Below are 21,230 nucleotides of genomic sequence, written 5' to 3' on the forward strand. Positions count from 1 at the left end.
AACATACCACAATGGAACTCCAATGGAGCGGCTGAAAGAAAAAGAGTTCCAAAAAAACAACTGATAAAGACAAACACATAGAGATAGTGGAAGTTAAGCACTGCTCCATGGGAGAATACCAGTGACAACAAGGTGGGACAAAGAAGAAGGATTAACCACTAGTGAAGAAGACTTTTTGAAGGACTATCGAAGTGAGGAATGAAAAGGCAATGGCATACGCTGCCTAGGCTCGACCTAAACAGGATCCAGAGCATACATATCATTGTAACACAGGATAAACAGTCCCTATCTGTTTTTTTGTGGCACACTTCACAAATTGGCCACAGAATAGCCGATGCTAGCAAAAATTACATTTTCAATTATTTTTCTGGAGTATAATGCTACTGGTCCTTTTCTAGTTACTTCACATTTTCTATGCAACAAGAACTAAACACCATGGAGGTTGACTTTATTATTTTATTTGCTCAATTTCTGCCATTTTAAGTTTTCAAACTACCATCCCTTCAGATCACTAAGCTCAAGTTGTTCATGGCTGCTCACTGTGCCTCGGGGCTCTGTAACGCATCAAAGTGAAACACTGGTTTCTCAAAGTGCCAGTACCGGTGCTGGTTATTGTACACTGTGGCGTAATTGCACATTAGCACATATAGGAATAATGAATTATGAATAATCTGCTTGGTTTTGCATTTACCTACAAAGGGCCATATTTATACTTTTTGACGCAAAACTGCGCTAACGCAGTTTTGCGGCAAAAAAATTAGCGCCGGCTAACGCCATTCTGAAGCGCCATGCGGGCGCCGTATTTATTCAATGACGTTAGCCGGCGTTAGCCGCCGGCGCTGCCTGATGTGCGTGAAAAAAAATGACGTACACCAGGCAGCGCCGGCGTAGGGGAATATGGAGCTTGGGCGCCAAAAAATGGGGCAAGTCAGGCTGAGGCAAATTTTTCACCTCAACCCGATTTGCGCCATTTTTTTCGACTCCCAACCTCCATTGAAATGACTCCTGTCTTAGCAAAGACAGGAGTCATGCCCCCTTGCCCAATGGCCATGCCCAGGGGACTTCTGTCCCCTGGGCATGGTCATTGGGCATAGTGGCATGTAGGGGGGCACAAATCAGGCCCCCCTATGCCACAAAAAAAAAATATATATATACTTACCTGAACTTACCTTAATGTCCCTGGGATGGGTCCCTCCAGCCTTAGGTGTCCTCCTGGGGTGGGCAAGGGTGGCAGGGGGTGTCCCTGGGGGCATGGGAGGGCACCTCTGGGCTCCTTCCGAGCCCACAGGTCCCTTAACTCCTGCCCTGTCCAGGCGCTAAAAAACTTCGCAAAAGCGGCTGGACGTCATTTTTTTTGACCCGCCCACTCCCGGGCGTGAATTTTGCCCGGGAGTGTAAATACGGCGCACATGCCTCGGAGTCACCTTTTTAGACGGGAACGCCTACCTTGCATATCATTAACGCAAAGTAGGTGTCCACGCAAAAAAATGACGCAAACTCCATGGACTTTGGCGCTAGACGCGTCTAATGCCAAAGTATAAATATAGAGTTAGTTTTGCGTTGGAATGGCGTAAAAAAAAACGACGCAATTCCGGTGCAAACAGAGTATAAATATGCCCCAAAGGTTTTCCCTAGACTGATCTAAATATAAGTCTACGTTTGGAACATTAGTCCCAGATTTCTCTTAATTACAGCCCTTTTAAAATGTTTTAACATTTTTCAAAAGTAGAAAGGACATTTATTTTCTGTAAAACATACAATACATAATGTATTTTTCATAACTGCAGTCTATTCCTGCGCATGCTTGTTAAAACAGGCTCACACCACTGTGAATGCATTGATGATCAATGTGGCATTTCTAGTAACAGGAAATTAACTTTCTAATGCTTTGAAAAGATTATTAAGACAACGTTTACCAACTATAAACAATTTGTAGCCAGGTTTAAAATGCTTCTGCTGCCTCACTTTCTCCTGAAAGTAAGCAGATTAGTTGATAGAGACCTTGTAATTCAAACCTGAGCATAGAAAAATGCAAGATTTCTAGCAGCATGGTGCCCAGTAGTGGCATGCTCTGTGGGTGAAGACAGCACTTCTTCTGGTACTGAATGCAGTGATCCCCCTTTCTACCGGAGTCCTTTAAAATCTGCATTCCCTCATGCATCACCTCTGGAGGGGAGAAGTTACAAGAGTGGTGTGGCTACCTCATATGCTGACACTGGGCACCAGTGCTCTTTTTGTATTTTTTATGTGCCTAGCTGCCTGTGCGGGAGCAGTTACTACAAACGCACAGCAGAAGTGACTGTACCATTTATTATTAAATAATTTTTATTAATTTTCAGTGGTATACAACAGTCCCACCTATAACCACTGGTCGGTGGAGAAAGAGTATAAAAAGTTAATGAAAAAAACAGAAAGAGAAAGGACAATTACAACCACACCTGCAATTCGTTATTAACGCATAATTAGTTTATTACCTCCCCCCCCGGTTCAATCCCTACTTCTCCCTGCTGTGTGTTCTGTACCCTGAGATTTATACCTGAGCTAGTCAAACAGAGGACACACAGAAAACCTGGGCATGTCAGTTCCTTAAATTCAACAGAAAGATATGTAACACAGGGACCCCACATTTTATCAAAAGTGGGTAGGGAACTGGTAGCCACGGCTGTCATTTTCTCCATCCTCAGTATATCCCACAGCTTGTGTAGCCAGTCTGTGTGTGTAGGGATCACCTCAGTACCCCATTGGGTTAGAAGAAGCTGCTTAGCTGCTCTGATCATTAACATAATGGCTTTGCCTTTCAGAGCTTTGAGAGGATATGTCTGTTGGCTTGAAAGCCCTAGTAGTATGTACCTGGGAAAGCATGGTAGTGTGGTTTCATAAACCTCATCGATAATTTTTAAAATGTTGTCCCAGAAAGGGGCCACTCTGGGGCATTGCCATAAAAGATGTGTCAATGTACCTAGCCTCCCACAATTGTGCCAGCACTTGTCTATGTCAAATACCAATAATGCGCTGTTTTTAACAGGAGTTCTTTAGTGTTCATGTTGCGAGCCGTCACTCTCACACAATGTAGCACATCCCACCATTCACTGTCTGTGAAGCAGCGCCCACATTGTTTCCCATCTGCGCTTAGCGGGCGTCTGAGTTAATTGCAGGGGTGTAATCAGGAAGCCATAAATGTCAGATATGAGCTTCTTGTCATTTGTACGTGTTAATAACCCTTTCTCAAAGAGAAGGAGTGGTCTGCTAACATGTGGTTTAATCCCTGGGGAGGACACCCAATGTATGAGTGCTAGGTACTGCCAATACACCGTTTGTGGGAGATCGTAAGTTGATCGCATTTGGCTAAAGTCGATAATGCCTCAGCATCGAAAAAATCTCCAATTCTCTTACAATTAGAGTCCTGCTAGGTCTTGAAAGAGTTCCCAGTAGGAGCCGGGGGGAATCAGGATTGCTGATAAATGGCATTTGCGGCATAAGGGAGACGACAGGCCTTTGCATTTCTGTACCCTATTCCAGACATCCATTGTGGTTTGCAGAACAGGGGAGATATAAACTCCCAGAGGATGATGTACCCTGGGAAGCCATGGTATCTTCCAAATATGTTGTCCCGCCACTGCTTGGTCAATGAAGCACCAATGTTTCACAGTGCACTACCGGGACCATTCCAGCATGTAGCGTAGTTGGGCGGCTTGATAATACCTAACTAAATGGGGGACTCCCAGTCCTCCCTCTGACTGCGGAAGGTAAGCCTCTGTGTGAGCCATTCTTGCTTTTTTCCCTGCCCAAACGAATTCCCAAATCAGCTTTTGCATAATGTCAAGTACCCCAGCTGGGGGCTGCAGCAGTAGTGTTTGCATAATGAACAGAACTTTAGGAAGCAGCGTCATCTTTACAGCCTCTATTCATCCCAACCAAGAGAGCCCATAACCCCTCCATCTAGCAAGGGCTTCCTGTGCCTCACTCAGTAGGGAGGCATAGTTACTTTGGGCTGTTGTGATTGTGTAGTGCGAATCTGCAGGCCTAAGTATTGCCCTGGTTGCGTAGTCCAATGAAAGGGCAGGGTAGGATTCATTTCTTCTACTTCCGTCTCTGGCACTGTTAAGTTGAGAACAGAACCTTTCGACAAGTTGGCCTTGAACCCAGCCACCTCCTCATATGTGTTTAGTTCTTCCAGTACCACCAGGAGCGACAAGTTTGGATGCGACAAATAAAGCATTACACTGTCTGGATGTAAGGCTGTTTTATGGTCTCTGCCTCCCATCCGGATGCCATTTATATTCTGGTTTAAACATCTGCGTTCCACAAATGGTTCCATATGTAGGGCAAATAGTAAGGGCGATAGGGGGCAGCCCTGTCTGGTCCTTCTGGTGATATGGAAAGGGATAGATAAGCCTCCATTAACACTCACTCTGGTATGGGGGAAAATGTACATTGCACCCATTTACAGAATCTCAGCCCTAGACCATAACGAGGTAAGACTGCAAACAGGAATTCCCAGTGGACCCGATCAAAGTCCTTCTCTGCATCCAGAAACAATAATACTGAAGGTATGTGGGTTCGCTGCACCTTGGCTAAAAGGTGACACAACCTCCTTTTGGTATCGGCACAGGTTCTTTCTGCAATAAACCCAGTCTGGTCTGGAGCTATCAAACCCTGCATACACGGACTCAGTCTGTTTGCCAGAACGCTAGTGAAAAGTTTGACATCCACATTCAGTAATGTGATAGGTCTATAGGACGAGCAGAGAGTTGGGTCCCGGTTGGGTTTAGGGATGACCATGATTGTTCCTAATTGCATCGAGGGAGTAAGTATTCCTGAATTTGCAAAACTGTTCAAATGCCGTACCATTGTAGGTGCGAAAAAAATCCACTAACAGTTTATACAATTCTGCTCCAAACCAATCTTGCCCCGGCGCCTTCCCCCATGGAGAGACGTTGTATAACTGGCAAAACTTCAGTGGAAGTAATGTCCTTGTCTAGGGCCGTGGCTGTCACTGGAGGGATTTGGGGCAAGGACATCGAATGTAAATAAGTATTTATTGCTAATGCGTCGAAGTTCTCCCTTGTGTAGAGAGAGGTGTAAAACTCCCCAAATTCTTGCAGAACCACCCGTCACTGTCAACGGCCTCACCATTCTGGGTCTGGATCACGTTTACTCAGCGGTGCGTTGCCTGTGCTCTTAATCGATGGGCCAAAAGTCATCCCACCCTGTTCCCCCCACATAACACATTTGCCTAGTACTTAGCAGTGCATGTTCAGTTGTGCCTTTAGTTGTTTGCGCACCACCCCAGGTGATCATTGCACCTCTACCCCTATGCCTTTCCTCCACTTCTTTTACCTTGGCTTCCAGTTGCTGATGTTTCTCCATCTGGAGAGTGTTAGATCACGTGGCAATGACTATAAATTGACCTCTCACCACTGCCTTCAGAGCTTCCCATATCCCAATTATCAAAATCTCCGATGTATCATTTAGGCTCAAATATGATCAAATTGTGTCCCTTATTTCTGTGCAAACCTCAGCATAAGTGAGAAGTTTAGTATTAAATCTCCATAACCTGGGCCCCTGCCTCGAGTCTGGTACTGCGAAATGCTGTGTAATCGGCACATGATCAGAATATCCAATATTTGTCTGTTTAATCCCCGTGACCCCGTGTGGCTAATGAGAAAACTAATACTGCATATGTCTGGTGGGCAGCTGAGAAAAATGTATACTCTCTAAGTGTCGGATTGTGAGCATGTCACACATCTGTCAACCCCCCCCCCTTCTGCAGCCAGTGACAAAATCTTGCAGAGTATGCTCCCACCTGCCCTTATCTTTGTACTGATCTGTCCATAAGGGTATCGGGAACCACATTAAAATCGCCTCCTATGAGGACATCTATGTAATTGGTAGTGAGTACCCGTCCAATAGCTTCCCTAAGAAACTCTTCTTGAAGGTCTTTAGGGCCATTGATACATGCCACTGTTAGTTTATACCCATGTATCTCTATATGTAAAGAGATGAGTCTTCCGTTCATCCCCAATTGAGTATCCAGCACCTTCCCCGGGAAATGTGTAGCTAGTAGAATCTCCATCCCCCCGATTTCCCAGCCCTGAAGAGTGAAATTGTCTATTGAACCAGCAGGATATCAATAATTTCCAGTCCGCTCGCAGCAAATGTGTTTTCTGTAGCAGACATATGTCACATTTAGACTCCCTAAAGAAGTGTAAGTATAGCTCGCCTCTTTACTGGAGCATTGAGGCCTCTAACATTGAGTCTAAGTACCTCAACAGCTATGTGCGTGGGGTAATATAGCACAGGGGTATTCTCGGGTGCTTAGCTGGCATGTAGGTGAATCAAGTACCTGCGGTATTCATACTAGTGTAGAGATAAGGTGTGGCAGATACAGTCAGTACACCATAAATTAAGACAAACATGTAAACAAACATTAAACCAGTTCCCATCCTTGGACCTATGTCAAGTTCAATGTGGGGGTACATCCCACTGTACCAAGTCAGTCTCCAGTCCATCATCTTCCAAGTCAGGGAGCTCCGCCGTCTTTCTCATCTGTTCTCCTGCTTCCAGTTGGGTTCATTTGCTTGTATTAGTCCAGGTATCCCGCTCAGTACATTCCCTTATGCAGGGTCTAAGGAGGAGGTCTCCTCTGCGTTTAATGGCTTGCCCCCTCAAGAGTCCGTTCTGCAAGTTTTTTAGGGTCTGCTTCTGTCTTTGAGACACTCTCCCTGTGGCTCAAGCTGCGCAACAGGTCCACTCTTTCCCTCCTGATTTCCGTTTCCGATGGTTTATAGGTTTTCCCTTTGCTTTTTGAGTTGCACGGCCGTGATTTCTATTGTCTGGGTGCGCGGTCTGGTCAGTGTCACCGGCAGAGTGACTGTCCCGCTCCACAGACATGTCCGGGAGGGATTCTGCCTCCTCCATAGTGCAGACAGTGCGCGTTTCATTTTACCATACAAATTGTAGCTTGAATGGGTGACCCCACTTGTAGCGAATGCCTTTTCCTTGGAGCACGGTTGTGATAGACTGCAGGGCCCGTCTACACTGCAGCGTTAGCGGCAACAGATGTTGATATAAGTATACTTTGTGGCCCTCAAAGTCTATTGCGTTCACATCACAGACCACTGCTAAAATTTGTTATTTCTGTTTGTAATGGTGAAGGCACGTAAGTATATCCTGTGCCTATCCTGGGGCTTGGGCTGGGCGAACTGCTCTGTGTGTGCGGTCCAGTTTTATCTTATTTGAGAGAACAGGTGTATCACAAAATCTTCCAGTGGCCCTGGTGTTGCTTATGTGGTTACCCCTGTAATCCATATGTTGTAGCGCTGTGACCTATTCTCTAGGTCTTCCAGCCTGTACTGCAGATCACGATTAGCTTCTTGGAGGGTGAGAAGTTCGTGCCTGTGGTGGTCCCCTTCTTCCACTTGGGTGTCCTGCGTACGTTCCATCGTGTTCATTAGCTGTTCCAGCTCCGCTACCTCCCTTTTAATTTTCTTAGTCGTGGTGGCGATCTCTTGTCTAAGACTAGCCAGGTCTTCTCGTAGCCCACCGAACAGGTTCTCTAAGAATTATTTTGTTATCGGGGTTGTATCCTCTTCGGCTTGCTCTCCAGTGTTTGACCTTCTGTTGTCGGGTGCCGCTCCCTGGGTGTGGTCCTGTTTCTTCGCTGGAGTTTTTGCGAACAGTTCTTTTAAGTGGCCCTCCTTCTTGCTTTGTCTTTGTGCTGCCATGTAGTTTCTGTGTACGGTATTCCTGTTAGTATTGGACGTGAGCACCTCCTGCCCAATATTCCACTACTGCTTCTAGTTCCCTCTATCCGCTCACAGGTTCACAGTTTGTACTCCAAATATCTTGCAACTCACCCAGGGTGTTCACTCCCTCCTCTTGTGTCTCCCACTCCTGTGGAGACAGGGGGAAGATGCAACGAGTGCCCCTACAATTCTGACTTGGAGCGGGAGAGCGCCTCCTGTGTCATGGGCCCTTCTGGCATTCTGAGGCACTATCCCTACTTGTCCTAACCAGGGATCATGCATTCTGTACTTGGGGTTCCTTTGTTGCTTTTCCAGTCTCCCCCTCTTATGGGTATTATCTCCTGTTCCAAGCACACTGCCCGGCGGTCCCTCTGGTGTTGTTTCCTGCCCAGGTTTCTGGACAACACACTTTGGATTTGGGCCTTGCTTACCTCTGCTGGGGGCGTCACTCCTACGCAGCGCAGTTGTGCAAGTACTTATAGCTCTGTGTCTATGACCCTCTCTAGCCTCTCCTGTGCCATTCTCCACTCCATTCTTATGTGAGCTGGGGTGTGGGAGATAGCCTCCCCACTATATCACTCCAGTCCTCCTCCGCCTACCTCTGTCAGACCAGTCACGTTTCCATCAGTGGGTCACTCAGCTGTCCTTCTCATGAAAGCTAATGGTCGCCTCCTGCCTCACCGTGCGTTCACCGCCTCTCTATTATCCCAGTGTAGCTGATTCTGTGTCTGTGGTCTGAGTGGAGGAGGGAGCCACGCTTTCTCCCTCTGCGTCACGGAGCGTGCTCTCTGCATCACCCGTCGTAAGGCTCCCACCCGGTCCTCAAATGATATCCTTCACCCTTCCAGAGTCAACAGGAGGGTGGGAGGGAGAGATACGCCCTCACTGCCAACTCTGGGATCTCCTGGTTCCTCTGGGGCCAAGCCGTCCGTCTCACTCAGCCACTGCCCGTGCTGCCACCATCTTGTTGCCTGGCCACAACTCACAGCCTGCCTCATGGAGTTGTTGTCCTGGTCTCCGGTGCACAGAATGGTGTCCCGTTAGTCCTGACATCCCAGACTGAGGTCTGCTGGGTAGGACAATGGTCTATGCGGCACTAGCCGCTCTCGGCCTGAAACTCAACAGCGGAGCTCCGCAGGAGTACTCCGATCACGCCCAATCTTAGCTCCGCCCCCAACTGTACCAGTTAATTGCAATTGCACATACAATAGTGCAATAGGAAATGTTTTTATTTAGTGTGCTACGCCAATTATACAGAGGTCCCACCGCAACAGTTTAACAAATAGCTTGTGAATATATAGTTTAGATTGAATGCCGTAAGCACACTGGGGAGTGTAAGCCCCTGTGGGGCTGGAAGAGTGTGCAACCTGGGAAGTGAGAGCCCCTCTGGCACTGGAAGAGGATAGAAGCAGCTTTTTGCTCTCAAACCCTGTCCAGATTATCCTGCCAGCAATGTTGGTAAGGGCCCAGAGGCAAAATGGGTTCTTTTCAGTTGCAAAGTTTTACATACAAAATTAGGTAAACAAATGATGCACTGTGACACAGCACCTCGTCTTCAATGTAATATCAACACATTATTACTAACATGAAGGGCCAGAATTACCACCAGCTAGCCCATCTTCTGGTCACAGCACTGGCAATATAAAGTGAGGGGGCTTTCAGATAGCTGTGTTACAACAAGGCCCCATGTAAACAATGAGACCAATGCTTCTAGAAAAACATTCGAAAAAGGTTTCTTTACCTTTACCTTCAGTGCGAGTAAAGTACATGGAAAAAACTGCACACGCTACAAACAGCAGTGCCCCCTCCTCCGTTACGCCTCCTCACCTCCTCATATTTGAAAGATCCTATCCTGCCTCTTCTCCTGAAGCCGCAACCGGAAAAAAGCTAGCCAGCTAATAAATAAATGGCAACAATGTAGCACAAGTGCATTTCAGAGGAGAAGCTATACAAACAAGCAACATTGAGAGCAGTGTGGGACAAATAAGGCAGTTTACTAAGGAAAGGAAGTAAAAAACAGCAGTGCCCACCCGTCCCTCTCAGCTTCTCCCATATGAAAGACTCGATGCTGCCTCTGCTCCTTGTCCCGTGACTGGGAAAAAGGTGGAATGCTAGCTAGATCAGAAAGAAAATGCCAACAATGAAGCTCAAGGGAGTTTTAGAGGAAAAGCTGTAGAAACAAGCAACATTGATGTGGGAGGGTTTGATGTTAACTGTGCTGAAAGTCTGGAGTGCTGAAGACCTGGGGATTGAAAAGTCAAAAAATCAGCATGGCATCAACTGAGCAAAAAAGCACAACATTCCAAAAGCAGGAGCTGAGGCCAGGCAAAAAAAAAAAATTGTCTGCCAAAACCAACATAAATAGGCATCAGGAAAAGAGCACGTGTAATAGGGCCAGTCTCCATGGAAGGGGACCAAACACTAGAAGGAGGGAGGAATAAAGGAAATGCCCCACTAAAAAGCAAGGATTTTCAAACAGCAGAAAAATGAACCAATGAAAAATGGTCGGTGTTTTTGAAGCCCGTAAATGAGATATAGCATGTCTCGAAGAGACAGCACATGCGCTGTCTAGGTGAAACCTAAAAAGGGAGCATCTCCACTTTCTGTCACTCACAAGACTATCAGGAGATGGCCACTACTCGACCCCGGAACTATACTAAAGTCACAACAATGCTAACAAATCCAAACTTTATGGCAGTGTAATTAATGGGAGCTTAATATTTTCTCCTAATACATTTTTGCTATGCTGGTTAGTCAGTGAGAAATCATCCATTTAAAGTGAACAATCCCAATTTAGATAGCCAGCGGTGAATAATACTTTTCCTTTTGCATGAATTTTCAACTTGAAGACATGTCCCTAGAATACAATATGGAATAATTTTCTCTCTTTTCTGATCCATTTCTCATGAGGACTCAATTACTCTAGTTTTACAATCTCCTACACAACATTTATTGTCACTGAAAAGCAGATTGTTTACCTTTTTACCTTGCATAACACTCTCCAGCTATTTTGACTGTGTCTTAAACACCTTCACCTCCCTAAATTCTCAAATGCACCTTTATGAATGTGTAATAGGCACCTTTATCTAAACCACGTAAGACCACACAGACAACCACTGCAAATGTACTTGTCAATTGCATTGAAACAAGTGTAGCGTGCACTCCAGTCCCCCAGGGAGTAACCACTCCACTTGATAGGTGACAAAGTGGATTTGACAGCAGAGGGTGCAAAGGAAGGAAAGCCACTCATTTTAAGGGAATGAATCATCCATGTTTCTTAGAGCATTAGAATAGAACATCTCTTCCTAATAATCACCATTACCACATTAACCCATCCATCAAATAACATCCAAGGATATTGGAAACTCTCTGAGTTTTAGGCTCTATTACTAACCCTCTATGGCACTGTCAATTGTTTATATCTGGAAGCCAAGCTTCTTTTCTAGGGAATGCTACTCCAAAATGTGTCCTCAGTCTTAAATCAATAATTTGCCATCTTATTTAGATTCACTTCAAGAACAGCTCCATTAATGGGCTGGTTAGCTTTACAATCTACGCATTAGTTTTAACTTGTCATAAGGTGAGGCCCAACTGTCTTCTAGCAGAACCAAAGGATCTTCTAATTTCATCTCAATTAGATGATGATATTTCATCCAATCACTTCTAGCAGCCAGCACCCTTTGCCCGACATCCTTTCTTAAAATGTTGGTTTGAGTATACCATTTATGCACATTTTGTCTGCATGAAGTCAATGATCTTCACTGAGCACGCTACTCAGTCTTGGGACATGAACAGAAATGTCCACTTCTATTTAACAGGAACAAAAACGGCCGACCCAAGAAAGGAGAAGATGGCCTAGTTGAAGAGGAGCTGCTACTACTTGCAATACTTTTTAAAGCATTTCTGTAACTAGTGGTGAACTTGTCTTGTTTTAGAAAGTCTTGATTACTGAGCAGGGATTGAGCAATTTTGTAATCCCAAACAGGAGCCACAGTCACAGTAAGGTCTAATTAGGTATATTTGCCTTTTTTTTACCTTTCCTCCATTTTCCCTTCTTTCTTGGTATAACAACCCCTTGAATCTCCTCAACTGTTACTAAATGGAAGTAAAATGTGTATTGTGTGCTTTGCACGTCTTCACTCCCTACCATTTTTGGCATAGACTAGTGCCCTTTACAGTGGGATTACAAATTCTAACATTGGCTTTCACTCTGCACTCATTAGCCAATTTATTATGCTGAGCCATTTTAGGTCGCCGAGTTCTGATACTTGAATTGTGTTTGACAATTATTTTTTCTTAGGGCCTCATTTCAACCCTGGCAGTCGTCAGGGGAAATGTCGCGGTTGTACCGCCAACAGGCTGACGGTACTACACAGTGTATTTTGACCGTGGCGAAAGCGCCACAGTCATACCGCCGGGACCACCGGTCCCGGCAGTCGTAATCCGCCAGGGCAGCGCTGCCAGCAGCGCTGCCCTGGGTATTTCGACTCCCCTTACCGCCAGCTAGAAAGGCTGGCGGTAAGGGGACTCGGGGTGCCCCTGGGGGCCCCTGCACTGCCCATGCACTTGGCATGGGCAGTGCAGGGACCCCCAGGCAGAGCCCCACCGCACAATCCACTGCCCGAATTAGGGGCAGTGGATTGCGCGACGGTTGCTGCTGCACCCGCCGCACGCCCACATTGCCACCGACTCCATTAGGAGCCGGCTGCAATATTACGGACCTGCTCCCCACTGGGCCGGCAGGGATGTCCAAATGCAGCCGGCAGGTTCCTGGCCGCATAGGCGGCTGACTGGCAGTCCAATATTGGCGGTCGGTCTGGCTGACTGCCAATGTTGAAATGAGGGACTTAATATGGCCCATCTGTTATGAGAAACCAACTAACTTGACTCTTTTAAACCCCCTGTCTGATGTGATACTTTCAGCTTTTGATTAATTTCTGAGAGTAAGGGTATTCACCACTTCTGTCCTTTTGATTAATTGGTTTAACTGTTTCCAGAATCCCTGGCAATGTAGTTTGTACCATTAGTTATATATTTACTGTTGGGAAGAAGCACATACCTTCTGCCTGGTTTTTTCACTCATGCATGGAAAGTCACACTAGAAACATGGCTTGTTTATTGTTGTCTTTCACTTTCAACATGAAAAGGAATGGTCCTTGCTGAACAAAAACGTTGAGACAAATATATAAAGAACTACTTGATGCATGAAGTAATGGCACTCTATAAGTGACCGGTAATACCAACACATATTATTAGCATGTATTCACCTACTTCTTACAGAAAATATAAGCGGTACACTCAGAGCCCCAGTAATGAAATTTACAATCTTATCTCAGTATCGGCATATTTGTATAGCCCATTCAAACTAATATCAAATTATTAGACTTAAGCGAATTATGGCCCTGATTCTAAGCTTGGCGGGCGGCGGTAGCCGCCCGCCAAGCGGGAACCGCCAGAAGACCGTACCACGGTCAAAAGACCGCAGTGGTCATTCTGGGTTTCCCACTGGGCTGGCGGGCGACCGCCGAAAGTCTGCCCGCCAGCCCAGCGGGAAACACCCTTCCCACGAGGAAGCCGGCTCAGAATGGAGCCGGCGGAGTGGGAAGGTGCGACGGGTGCAGTTGCACCCGTCGCGAATTTCAGTGTCTGCAAAGCAGACACTGAAATTCTTTGTGGGGCCCTCTTACGGGGGCCCCTGCAGTGCCCATGCCATTGGCATGGGCACTGCAGGGGCCCCCAGGGGCCCCACGACACCCCATACCGCCATCCTGTTCCTGGCGGGCGAACCGCCAGGAACAGGATGGCGGTATGGGGTGTCAGAATCCCCATGGCGGCGCAGCAAGCTGCGCCGCCATGGCGGATTCCCATGGGCAGCGGAAAGTCGGCGGTGCACCGCCGGCTTTCCGCTTCTGGCCGCGGCTGTACCGCCGCGGTCAGAATGCCCGGTGGAGCACCGCCAGCCTGTTGGCGGTGCTACCGCCAACCTCCGCCATGGCGGTATTTACCGCCAGGGTCAGAATGACCCCCTATGTGTTCAAGCCACACCATCTCTGTGACCTCCATTGTTCAGTTCTTCTTTTGATAAAAAGAGAAGTTCAAAGGAGTCTGCTCTGTCCATAATCTCTGATATTCTGAGAATAAGAGGAAAGTGGTGCAAACGCTATTGGTCCTTAGTAAGTAAACTTACAAGGGGACGCGTATACGTTGATGAGCCTTTTGGATCGCTTGGAGTGTCCTAGCTATGTAGTAATCGATGAACATCAATTATTAATGTAATCAACCACTATAAGAATCATTAAGCATGAGAAAATTAATCAACAATTCATGAATAACCACAACTCAATTATACGTTTTATCAATTTTATTTCCCTATTAGTTACAATACTAGATCATCAGATTAGATCAAACTTTATTCAATTAACTCAGAATTATTTCATTAATGACCACCAATAACATAATCTAATTAGAATTTGAGAAAACATATGCTCAAATGCCTCAGCATAAACCAACACAGATGAATATAACGACATTAATAGCAGAGTTCCGCAATCAGTCCGTGAATCATTTGTCACTGTCAACATCACCCAAAGGACCCTTACCTTACCCAGGTTAGCATTTAGCATGTGGGACTTTATGAAAAAAACAATTTAGAGAACGTGAATTTGGAAAACATCTAGCTAAGAGAAAAACTATAAAACAGCGCAGTTGGTACCTAGAAAGAAAGGCATAAAAGTTAATCAGTCACATTGTCATAGCTACCTATCCACGAAATGGATCAGCAAAAAAGTCAGTCTTCGTCCTCAGGTCATCAATCGATCAGCAACGCATCAGGCTCTCAAGAGCATGAGCCCAATGACAAAGTCTTGAATCACGCCTCTTGACGTCATCAGCATTCACCCTCGCACCTCCCGCATCTGCCTAAATTCTGAGGTTTTAGCCCCCTGTCATGACTTTTTATTAGAGTTTTTCAGTCCATCCCCCTAATTTCTAATGGTCAATCAGTCCCCATAGGTGACGTTACCCAATACATGTTATTCTACATATCTATGAGTTCTAGTATTTTGTCTTTCTCAGTTCATGGATTTGTCCACTGAACGGCTCCGGCTCTCCAGGTATCGAAAATGTTGCATGTTCCTCTTCAGTCAGTGCCTCTATTGTTAAAGTCCTGGGAAAGTACATTCAGCCTACTCCACACATAATTTTATCAAATTGACTTCCTCATCTCTTTTCCGTCAGTACATTGCAGAAAATTCTAGCTAAGCACACAGTTCATGGTCGGTTCATAGGCACTAGCAACTTCTACAGCGTGCGTTTATTAATTCTGCTTCTGCCAGAGGCCTGGCAAGTAGGCCACAGCTTTGGCTAAGTTAGCTTCTATAATATAATGCAAAACATAGGCTATTCGTCTCATTATGCACATTACTACATCATTATTACATATTTTCATTATTTCACGCATTTTCAGTTCTTTTAGTACAAATTTGTATAAGTGGATGACATACCCCGTGGGCACATTTTCCAGAAACATGCACATTATTTTTCTCTATGATTGATTTCTCTATGAACTCTTATAAATCATAACATATATGCATTTATTATTAATTTCTAATTAGCATATCTGCGTCAACAGTGGTATTTGTATTAACGAGGTATACCTATGGGACCTCCAGTATGGGCTTACGGCACTGGCCTTAGTTACTGCAGCATTGTACTGCAGAACATGCATGGTGTTGAACATCACAATGCAAAGACGTATATCACATTCTTCAGCCCCAGCTACTTTTCTAGAGCTTTTTTTGATGGTTTTATACAAAATGAAATGTTTTAAGATGGGTCATTGGAAACAGAGTGAAGTCAAGGGGTCTGCTTTCTTCAGAAACTATGGTCTCCTGAAGATTGAAAGGGAAGTGGTGTTAGTTTTAACTGCAGATGTCTGTGACACTTCCAGTAATTGTGGCCTGGTACAGCAAACTGATACAGGAAGGACTTGTGACTTGTGTTGGATTAAAAATAGAGGCTTGTGATAATGAACCTTACTGCACCCAGCAAAGGCATATTTTTATAGCTCTTAGAAATTAAGCAACAAATGTTAACATTTCAAAAGTCAATATGTAAAATGAATGTGATGGCAGCATGACTTATAGGATTTCAGGTGCTCAAAAAGCCCATTCCAGCTTTTTGCCAGTGTTCTTCTCACCATACTTGCACATTTTAGTAAAGACACAGAGGCATCAAAAATGGAGAGTTGTAATACAAACACATTGTCAGCAATTGTAGAAAGTGACTATTATTAACACAGAAATTGGTGTTTTTTAATGCTACATAATGATTTGTTTTCAGGAGCGAAATCATAGAGAACTGGAAGCTGATACTGACATCCATTGCATTTATTTGTGCAAGAAACAGAGAATCTGTGTCTAATGTTATTGCCAGCATATTTACCTTCTATGTTGGGTCTGGGGTTTTCACCAGATGTCTAACCTGATGAATAGGAGCATCCTGGCTTCAGTGCAATCCACCAGTATAATCACTCATTAGGCCCCAATTCAAGTATGATATATGTCCCATTATCCAACAGTAAGCATAGTACATGCACTTGGGATTGTTTTGTGTTCACTCATCTTTTTGCAGGTGGTTAAAGATCAGGTGACATTGATGGTGCGCGGGTCTCTGCACCTCATCTCTTAGTAAAATCATCAAATATATTTCCCCATTGGTCATATGGACCTTTGTTAGTCGACTTTAAACGTGTTAAGGGAATTAACATCAGAAATACATTTCCAAATTGTGATGCTAACATGACTCTACAATGAAGATCAGGAATAAATCAGTTAACATTTATGGGTTTATTTTAAAACATGAATTCATCCAGTGCATAGGCAGAGTAGAAATTAATTTAGAAGACATAACAATATAGTTTAAAGGTCAAAATGTGTAAGTTTAATCGTAATAAAAAGAGATACAAAACTGTAACAACCACGACACAAGACAAGCCAATTGTCACAATAAAGTGTTCCATAAAGAAACTTCCCTTTTCTAATCTAGTCATAAGTTGAAGTCAGGAATTTCTAGGTCAATGTCAAACGGGGAAGCATACAAGTGTCAGCATAGAGTAAAACTTTAGTTGAAGTTCAGGGAAATAGGGAAAGTGTTCAACATGAGGCTTTGTACTCAAAGAAAGCCCAGCAAAGTTCCCTCTCAGAGCCAAAGGAAAGTCTGGCTAACAAACCATGAAGACACCAATTTAATACAAACAGTAGCTTCAAGAACATACATATCTCTTTTCCACCAATGAGAACCAATCAGGTAACTTCGTTCAAAGGGAGTCAACATACTCTCCAAGTTCCCGTCTCCAATTAATTAGATGTGCATTAGCTGTGGAGAGAGAGGGACTTCTCTCCCCATTGGTTCCTCAAAATCGCTGCCAGCCGATTCCGTTGTCTAATACACAACAACAAGCCTTTCACTAGCTAACAAGAAGCATGATAACGTACCTGCAAAGGAAAGAGAGCAACATACTGGCAAGGTTAAACCAAACATTTCAGCTAAGACCTAATGTCAAGCTAAGTTAACTCAATCATTGACATGTTTCATCATTTTTGGCTTTCCCATTTAAGCTCAGCATGGGTCCATTGGCATAATGATCTACAAAACCATTATATACTCTTACTGGTTCCTCTTAGGGTGTCTCACTGACAGAAGGGAAAGTATAATGAATATAATAATTTCATTGTTTTCAGCTAATAGTGATTACTTTGGGATGCATTATAGTCCATAGTTTTTTGTTCATTGTGCCAGTGCAATCAGGGACCAACTCTTCACAATCAGTCATGGCTTTACCATAAAGGAGACACCAAAGCCCAAATCGGAACAAGCGAACCCAAAGACATATTTTGACCTTCAAGGTCCTCACCAGTCAAGTGTACCTTGAGTCTTTATGGACAAAGGCCTATGTGATTGGCATTTGGGCATACACATCACATTTAGGGCGTATTACTGGAAAAATGAACGAGTGATGGGTTTGGTACTTGAACACATCATAGTAATTGATGATTGCTCTGGGCCTCAGTTCAGTTCATAATGATGCAAAATTATGTCTTCTTCCTACAACATTTGGGAGATGCCATTAAATTTCAACAAATGGTCTTAAAAATGTATGCCTTGGAACGGAAGAGTACCGCACTGTACGTATGCCGGTTGCACCTCAAGAGCTGCATTGGCATGTGTTACTGTCCTGGATTGTCTTATTTTCTGGCTTCTTTTTACAAGGCCCATTTCTGTTAAAAATTCTTCTACCAGTCTGAAGAGGCTGTCTGGGAAAAATCTTTTATGCTGTCACACTCAGGGTGGAGAATGAGTGTTGCAGCCATAAAGGACAATTTAAATTACAGCCCCTGGGTATCCCGTTACCATATACTAGAGACTTATAAGTAAGTTAAGTTATGCCAATAAGGTATAAGCCAATCAAACATTACACTTTTATGGGGCAGAGTACTGACACTGAGGCACTTTAGTAGAGACATGCACCCATTTACGGCAACCCAGCATCTCAGCATTAGATCCTTCTCTCCACCTCTGCACAAGCAGACGTTTCAAGATAATTTCTCAGCAGACACTCCACTGGGATGGCAGGGGACAAAGCTACTTTCTTTGGGCCAGTAATCCCTCCCCACTCAAAGTCCACCATAGCAAAGGAATAGGACTTTGTAACATTGTCAGAGTTGACAATGTGGTGCGCCTCATCTTGGATTATTTGATCTGGGGAAACCAGCTTAGTCACGACTATGGTTGTGGTGGCACTGTATACCTGAGTCTTCACTTCAATCCCATTGATTATTAGCACTACCAATATTTTTCCATACTCGTAGGCTAGGGATCATTCAATTTCCCCCGGACCCAGTGAAACTATGGTGATATCGGTGTACCCTTCCGAATTCCAAGGGACAACTTACACCCCCATCCCTACACTTATACTGTCTTTGGGAGAGTAACCAGTGGGTGACCTTGTGGTGCCCTGTCTGATTACAGTCAAAGCTTTCCCTGGTACCCCATCCCCTTAGAATGGGATGTGGCTCTGGGCTCCCCCCCCAGTCATTTTTGTGGGGCTCTTTGGGGTCCTTGCCCAATTCTTTCCCCTTAAAGGGGGCGTTGTTCCCCTTTCTTAGGATTACCTCCATGGGACCTCCTGGGCACCTAAATGCATACCCATTCATCAACCATTTTACCCCACTCTCTAGGACTATATAGCTTAGAATCTACCAGGTGCTGGTGTAACTTCCTTCTCTGGTTAATGAGTATGTGCTCCTTCACTATTAAATTATAGAACCCTTCATAAATGTTGACTCTGTTCCTCTTGGCACAGCTTCCCTGTAACTTCACTAAAGCATCTACAAAGTCCACCCTTGTCTGTGTTGCCCCCTTGTGTATGTTCCTGAACTCCTGTCTGTACTCTTCAGGGGTGAGACTAAAGAATTCAATAAGTGGTTCCTTCATGTGTGAATAGGACTCAGCTATCTCATTCTAAAGTGTTAAGAGCCTGTACTTCCCAACTACTGGAACAAGTTCCCACAAAGGAAACCCCCAGTGCTGGGCACCCACCTTTCTTATCCTAAAAGCTCTCACATAGGATACCAGCCACTTATCAATGTCACTCCGTCAACATATTAAGGAAAAATACTCTTGGCCAATCTGGAATCATAGGCACCCCTTGCAATGACTTTGTTTTAATTGCTGTCACCTTTCTCCTTAGGCTTGATACCCAGCTGTACCCTTCTTTCCTATAAGGCCTGTCATCTCTCCTCTATGTCCAGTTGCCCCTCCTTGAGCTCTAGGAGACTTGTCTGGGCCATAAGGGTTTTAGGTCCCCTCTCTAAAGTTGAACTCTTCTAGCTGCCAGATGTGGAGGGGTGCCTTGAGCAGATAGTGAGGGCTATATACTGCTGTTATCCCCTCGTCCCCTTCTTCCATTACTTTTCTGCCATCATCCTTATTCCCACTTTCAGGGTTTATCTCGCTTTCAAGTAGTGCTTGAGCTCTCCTGGCTTCCTCCCAAATCCTGAGGACCTTTTCCAGGTCTTCCATCTTTGATGAGATTTCCAAGTATATTTTCCTGTCCTTGCAGAGCACTCTCAGGATGTTGTCTCTCAGTGAGGAAAGGAAGGACAAGTGAGTTTCTATGTTTTTCAGACTTTCTGTGACTTTCATAAACTTTTACCAAACTTTTCAAACTGTGGAAAGCTTTTGCGAACGTTTCCTAACATTGGTAAATTTACAAAAAATTGTCCCTTGAAAACTCAGAACTTTGCAAATTCTTAGAAACGTTTTCTCAGATGTCAACTTGCCAGATATTTATTTGTTCCTGACTTATTAGTTGTCCGATTCTGAAAAACACAATTTCTAGATCCCACCGTTCGGCACAAATGTGAGGAAAGTGGTGTTTTATGGTGTGGTTGTACAACCTCACCATGTAATACATGCACAATACTGTCTTTGGTCCAGTCAGGCTCATTTATTAAACCTTAGCTCAACCCTCGGTAGTTCTGGCTTTGGTAGTCACACTTAAATAGAGGAAGAAGTGCAAGGCATTTAGAAGTACCACAACAATTAAATAAGAAAGTCGCACAACAAGACAAAATCACCACGTTATAAAAATACATTTTATTTTAATAAATGTGTAGAGAGCACAATAAACAAAATCGACCAATGGGTTCCAGAGTCATAGACTTTTAAGTAAAACGTAAATCACAGTTTTTATTTCAAAATGTAAACAAACACTGGCAACTATTGTGGTTAGCGGAAACTTTGGAACTTTGTAAAACGTTTATAAAGTTATGTTTGGGTGTTCCAGCCTGCTTTGGGTGACCAACTATGGCTGAGAGTGTAATGCTGCAGAGAGAGAGACAGTGGCACAAAGGACAGCACTCCAGCTGACCACCAGATGCAGCACAAAGGGAAGAAAGTGCCCACAGGACAAGTGTCAAGAAGTGATGGACCCAAGGGGTGACACATGGAAGGGGCTGGAAAGACCAGAAGCGGGGGTCGGACGAGAGACCAGGAGAGGGTTATACGCACATGGACTGTTACTCTCTGACCTAAAGGAAGAATAAAGAAATATACACCTTTACTTGTTTGCTGTGTGTCCTTGTGCTCCGCCCTGACATGACAAGCAGGTCAAGGGAGCCAGTAAGGATCTGTAGGACAGCCTTGTCATCAAAGCAGTCTCGAATCAAATTCCAGGCTCTATGGGCTAAGGTGTGATTTGTTTTTAATTGGGCCAGCATCTGTTAGACTATTTAAAAAAGCACACACATAAAATAACTGTTAATTAGGCACAACCCTACTTGCTAAGTGACCACATTCCATGTATGACACATTAAGCCATGCCTGACCTTTTATCCAACAATATGTAGCAAAAACGCCTGCATTGTACATGCACTTGATGAAAAAGTGATGACTAGGTGCTTAAATGACATAATACTTGAC

Source organism: Pleurodeles waltl, chromosome 2_2, assembly GCF_031143425.1.
Source record: "Pleurodeles waltl isolate 20211129_DDA chromosome 2_2, aPleWal1.hap1.20221129, whole genome shotgun sequence".
NCBI lineage: Eukaryota > Metazoa > Chordata > Amphibia > Caudata > Salamandridae > Pleurodeles > Pleurodeles waltl.